The following is a 7,055-nucleotide window of genomic DNA, read 5'->3' as shown; positions in this document are numbered from 1 at the left end:
GTTCATAGCAGCTTTATTTATAATAACCCCAGACTAAGAGAAAAACTACATGCCCATTAGGTGAATGTAGTAACATTTGTATTATATCTATATAATGGATGCAGTTTTTTTGTATACAAATTATACTTTAGAATTGATTTGATTTAAAATTTCTGTGTGTGAGATGTGTTTCTCAGTGTCTTTCTCTGAGTCCTTAAAAGTGTAGTATTCATGATTCATTGCTGCATTTGAATATAATTGGAAATACAAATACATTTTAATAATTTCTTTCTTTTTTTTAAGATTTATTTATTTACTCCAGAGAGACAATGAGAGAGAGTGCACTCATGAATGGGGAGAGCAGCAGAGGCAGAGGGAGACAGAGAATCCACAAGAGGACTTCCCTCTGAGGTGGGGAGCCTGGTGCTGGCTCCAGCCCAGGCCCCTGAGATTATGACCTCAGCCAAAGCCAAGAGTCTGAAGCTCAACCAACTGAGCCACTCAGGTGCCCCAATAATTTCAAAAATAGTACAGCTAGTACAGTTTTGATGAAGGAGGAGATATGTGTGTATAACAGCAGGAGTTACTTCCTGGAGAATCAGAGGACTAATGGTGAACAGAGTAAGGGTTCGAGTTCAGATTTAATTCAAGTTTATTTTGTCAGTGGGACCCGAAGTCTTTCCATAATTATAACCTAAAATAACACATTTGAGAAATTATAAACACAGGCAAAATATTTAATTTGTTGATCTTTCATGGGCATGAAAGATGACATGCAGTAAGGAACTATATATAAAATACATGTATTTGAAGGTATGTTTTAAGATGCTGAATGAAGTTTAATCTGTCATTTATCTTTCCTTTCATAATGTAGTGATTCTTCTGCTTATCTGTTTCTACATTAGCACCAGCCACGATCACGTATTGATTCTTTGTGTGCCTAGTTACACTAAATGCTCTATGGTTGTGATTTCCCCACATGTCAATCTTCTATTGTTTGGCTTATCACATCCTAATCACAGGCTACTGTGAGATGGTTATTTAAGTGTCAACAAATTATCCATGTAAAAGGAGGTAAATAGAACACTTGTTTTCTCAAGCAAACTTCTACTTAGTTCAAGGAACTAGCTCTTTCTGAAAGGCAGATTTCATATTTTGAATATCCTTAATATGAGTGCATTTTATCCAGTTCAACAATGTGATTCAGCCAACATTGACTGATTCTATGTTTGTAGAAGGCACCATGCTGGGCCTTTGGAAGATGCAGATTCTTTGCTAAAAGCAGCCTCAGTGCGCCAAGGGCAGGGCAGCTGGCCAAAGTTGAATCTTAGTCTAGAAGAGGATTCAGAGGATCCTGATAAAATCTGGCAAAGGAGGGAAGCTTTGTCCAACCCACCCCAACACATTGTGTTGTTTGTACCCTTGTGTCTTTGACCCAGCTGTGTCCTCTGTCAGAAATGTCATTCGGTTTTCCTTGGAACAAAAAACTACATGTCCTTCCTACCAAACATTTATTTTACATTTATGTTCACATTAGTGTGACTGGACTTGACTTTGACACTTGCAACAGAGCTCACTGTCTATCCTCTTTTGAAGCATTTTTCTTAATATTTTGAAATTGTTTGTTAACATTTATGTGTCTGTATTTAGAAACTCTAAGACCCTAACAGTCAGGGACTTGTTGTTATAGCACATGGCATGGTGGCTCGGACAAATAGTGCTGAGAATACTGGATAATCTTTTAGAAAAAAGACAATATTTGATCCATATCTAATACCATATTTAAGAGTGAGCTCTAAACACATGATTTAATACAAAAATGACCACATACTGAGGCAAAAAGAAAAAGGTGAATTTCTACATAACTTCGGTGTATGGGAAGACTTTCTAAGTACGACTTAAAAATCCTGATGCCACAAAGAAAAGTTACCTAATTTAATTTGACAATATTAAAATACTTTTGCATGGCTAAATCACCACAAGTAGGGTCAAAATACAAATGAAATAGTGAGAGAAATATATGTAACTTTCATTACATATACAGGACTACTATTCCCAACATTTAAAAAAAACTATTAAAATTGAGGGATGAAGCTATGGTAAATGCACACATTGGAACGGTAGGCAGCTATAAACTACACTGAACAAAACAACTTTAAACTAATGTTGACTGGATTGTAATCTACTCAGTAAGAAAGAATATAGTCTAGGGGCACCTGGGTGGCTCAGTCGTTAAGCGTCTGCCTTTGGCTCAGGTCATGATCCCAGAGTTCTGGGACTGAGCCCCGCATCAGACTCCCTGCTCAGCGGGAAACCTGTTTCTCCCTCTCCCACTCCCCCTGCTTGTGTTCCCTCTCTCGCTGTCTCTCTCTCTGTCAAAATAAATAAATAAAATCTTCTTAAAAAAGAAAGAATATAGTCTAAAGATAAATATAATAAACTAACTTTTATGTTTAAGACAAGAGAAAGGGGGGAGGAGTGTAGAAATATAAATCTATCTGCATTCCTTTGCAAAAGAAAAGGAGAGGAGGGAAAAAACAGAATAATGTGATAGATTATCTATAAGGCTGTTTTTGAATAACATGAAGGTCAGGGAAACAAATGAAGGCCTATGGATTTCTGTATTTACATAGTTTGGTTTTCCAAAGCATGTTAGTATTTTACATAAAAAATTATATTTAAAACAAAAATAATGGAGAAGAAAACTCTAAAATGGAATACAAACAGAAAGAAGAGAACTCAAAATGTTTCTTTCTTTCTTTTTAAAGATTTATTTATTTGAGAGAGAGAATGAACGGTGGGGAGGGGCAGAGGGAGAGAGAGAGAGAGAGAGAAGCAGACTCCCTGATGAGCAGGAAGCCTGATGCCTGCTTGATCACAGGATGCTGAGATAATGAACTGAGCTGAAGGCAGATGCTTAACCAACTGAGTCACCCAGGCGCCCCCAAAATGTTTTCAAATGTTGTAACATAATTGCAGTGTACTAAAAAACATCAGTGAACACAACTGCATTTTGAACATATTGCTTTGAATATCTGTCTTGTCAGTCTAAAGAAAAAAAGAACCGCAAAAAGTCTATTTTTTGAGAAGACTATTTTTTGAGTAGTTTGTTGGGTAGGGCTGATATTCACAGTTGGTGGATGAGTATATGGTAACCTTTTTTCAGTGCATAGTACGATTGAGCAAATGAGTAAATATACCAAAGATGTTGAAAGGAGATTTCTTAATCTTAGAAGGGGAATTTACTAATGTGGAAATGGGGAGCCTTAAAATCACCTCTGTGGTGGTGTATTGGAATGGAAGGTATCAGCATGAATTCACAATTTTTCACAAATACAAATATGGCAATGTACATCTGTAATACTTATATCCATATACATATCTATTTAATAACTCTGTCCACTGAGAAGCATTTATAAACAGTGGAGCTAAATTAGCAATGAGCACTTCTGTCAACCACATCCAGGTTTCTAAATACCATTTCTTACTAAAAGGTCTCTTTGAGAAATGGAAGATTTTAAGACAGAGACAAGAAAAGTACAAGAGGAGTCCGGAAATTGTGTGCAAGAAATAAAGAAAAAGTTCCAAAATGGTTGAGGTTAAGCAGGAGTAACCTGATACATGATGAGAGTAAGAGATGATAGACCACTGAATAAATATAAATCGATGAATAAATAATGATAACAAATTGATACAGATGGATGATAGGTATATAGATTGATTGATGGATGGATGGATTGATAACTAGATAGATGGGGCAAAGGAAAGGTTTTTGTAACAATACAAGGCAACATGAAAAAAAGAAAGAAAAATGCAGTTAAAATCACTAATTGGCCACCATGACAGTAATAACTGCTTCAGGTAAGAAGTATAAAAGATGATAAAATGAGTGAGTGAAATTTGGTAGGAACAAAATATTTACACAGCTTCAAAATGTCTCCCCATGTCTTACTTCCTAATTATAGGGCAAAAAATAGCAACTTTACAGTGGAGAATCTTGGTGAACACCACCTTAAACAAGGGATAGAGTTATCATCTCTAATGACAGGACCATCTGACATCATGTACTTCCCATTGTGATTCACTGGATGAAATCAACACCACCTTTGTGGTATTCCCACCAAACTCCCTAGTAACCTGAAGTATAATGAGAAACATCAGGCAAACCCAACTTGGGATCCATCATTCAAAATAAACAGTCATATCAATGACATGAAAGACAAGGGCTGAGAACCAATCCTCACTAAAGGAGATGAATAGACCTGATAACTCCATGCAATGTGTGATCCTGGATTGGCTCCTGCACCAGCAAATTCATATCACAACAGAGGATATTAATCAGACAATTGGAGGGATTGGAATAAGGTTTGTAGACAAAGTAATGTGATCGCATCAATATTAAATGGTGCCTTCCTAATGCAGATTAATTTTCTCACTGGGAAGATAGAATACCTGAACAGATGATAATTGTGAATGCACATGAATGCAATCACATAGTATAAGGGAAAACTGGAATAATGTTGGGAGAGTTTTACAACCTTTCTAATGAATAAGTTCAAACATTTATAAGACTAGAATTTCTTGGTTCCTACTGCCCAGTCCTATTTTGTGATGCCCATTCAGAATTACAGAGTGGCCTTTAGAGGGTTCAGTGCTTCAGGTCAAGACCTGGCTCTCTAGGGGGGGCTCAACACTTAGGAGACACTAGGACTTGTTACCAATAGTTAGTATCCAAAGAAATTCTCTGAGCAATAAATGTAGGTAATTTTCTTTTGAGAATCAGCTTGTGGGATCTTGAGATTGGAATACTAGCAAAGATTTTAAGCAGGTACCTGGAGAAATGGAGCATGGGGATGTCACAATGAGGTCAGTAGAGCAGTTAGAAAGTGGAAAATTCATAAAAAGTTCCCTAAAATGGAGATTGAACTGAGTCACCTGGGGGTGGAACTATCTTGGAAGTGACTTCCTAAGGTCCCTACCATTCCTGGTTCAGAGAATCTTCTCTATGGAGACTGTGGTGATATCAGGGGCAGAGAGGGGTTAAGGAGAGCTCACTAACCCCTCCTTCCCGATGTCCGGGGTTAGGAAGGGTGAGGACAAATTAGCCAGTGGAGCAAGCACCCTGGGAGGAGGAGCAGAAGGGCCAGAAGTGACAAACAGAAGAGAAGACAGGAAGGATCCACCCCTCTCCTCTTCACAGCTGCCTGCCAGCACATTTCCTTGGCTGCCAGTGAAGCACGTGTCCCCAGAGCCCACAGGTCACTGTGCAGGGCTCAGGACACAGGGCTCTGGGCACAGGCCTGGGCGACACAGCTGGTACAGGAGCTAGCATGGTGGGGAAGAGAATGTTGTTGCTAGCAGGCTTCCTTCTGCTGGGGTTCCTGCTCTCAGAGACCACCAAAATTCTGACTGTCTCCTCACTGGGTGAGTGCTCGGCAGGAGAATCAGAGACAGCTGCATCCCAGGCACCTGCTCCAGGACTCAGGCACACACCCATGGGTCAGATGGTCATTCTATGTGGTTTTCCATACAGGGCTTGGGTCCCAGGTTAGAGGAGGGAGAAGAGAGAGTGGGCCTGGAGTGGCAGAGTGGGGTCCCTCCTGCTGGTGGTGGAGAAGTTAGTTGTGGAAAAATCAGTGGTGTCCTTTCCTCTCATTTTATCTGCTCTGGAAGTGCTTCCCATTGTACATAGCTTGGGCCAGAATTTAGATCCAGTGCTGACTTGGAGACCTTAAGTCATCTACTCCAATGGAGGATACTTTCAGAGGCACACCCTAAAAATCTGGAGTGCAGAATAGATGCCAGTAGAAAGTGGAAGTTGAGGTCAGTTTTGGGCTCCTGGAGGCCAAGGACGGGGGCTCAGAGCTGGAGGAGGCAGCACAGACTGAAAATGTGTCATTAATAGGATACCTGGAGGACTGATGGGGCAGAGGAAGGGGCCCCAGGACAACAATCAAGTTCTTGAGAGCCCCCTCTCTTTTACCCTTGCTGCTGGAAGGTTTTGAAGGACAGTGAAGCAGTTGGTTTTGTCAACTAAGTTTTGTCCCCCTACTTTTCCCCAAAGGGAAACAGGAACATTTATTAGGATAATGAGTCACCATAGGATGGATTTTCCCCATGAATTTTTTGGATCCATTGTGAAAGGATAGGGGGCTCTCGGGATCACTTTTAGATCCCTCTGAATCTGAGGATCCTAGAGCTGGAAGAAACCACAAATTTCATCTAATTGGGCAATAAGTGTAGGCATCCCCCTTTTATTTCCTGACATGGAACCTGAGGGTCAGGGAAATTAGGAGCCTTTTGCAGGAGCACATCAGACCTCCCTGACGGACACACTCAGACTTACTGTTTCTTACCTCAAACCTGTCCTCTTCTCCAATCTCTACTCTTCACAGTAGGGAATTCTTAAAAATCAGTATTTAAAAAACTCTGTTTTCTATTTTAAATCTAGTTTTTAATGATAGAGGTAGCAGAAAAAAAGAGCTTCCTCACTGCTCAAAAATACGTGTCCTCTGGATTCTGGGAGGGAGCAGGTGTGGTTTAGAAGCGCTGGAAGCCCCGTCTCTGGCCCAGAATGCATTGGGCTCACCAAGACTCTCAGTAATGGCTGCCTCTGTGGGATGGCTTCTCCCTTGTATCCATTTCTTCCACGGATTTAATGTGAGCCAGAGAAGGCAGTATGAGGCAGTAGGGGTTTGTGTTTTATATAACTGGTGTTACCTCAGGCAAGACAAGTATAGATATAAAAAACTAATTTCCACAAATACACACTATTACTGTAGTCCGACATCCCTCTATGCCAACCCAATCATCATGAGATCTTCATCTTCCAAATAATCCCCACTTCCCACGTGGGCAAATTCTATTGCTTTCCTCCTACTTTGACTTTCTCTGCTGCTGACCCCATAGATTCAACAAAAATCCCCATTATGGCTTATGGTCTTAACACAGTCATTGCAGTGATAGAACCGGTACCTCCCAGAGGATCAAGCTTCTCTTTCATTAGAATCTCAGGAATCTTAGGATGGGTGTTACCCCGGTCTATCATGTGCAGGATCCTGTAGTTCCTCCCAAGG

This window comes from Halichoerus grypus, chromosome 2, assembly GCF_964656455.1.
Source record: "Halichoerus grypus chromosome 2, mHalGry1.hap1.1, whole genome shotgun sequence".
Taxonomy (NCBI): Eukaryota; Metazoa; Chordata; class Mammalia; order Carnivora; family Phocidae; genus Halichoerus; species Halichoerus grypus.
This window is presented reverse-complemented; position numbering follows the sequence as displayed.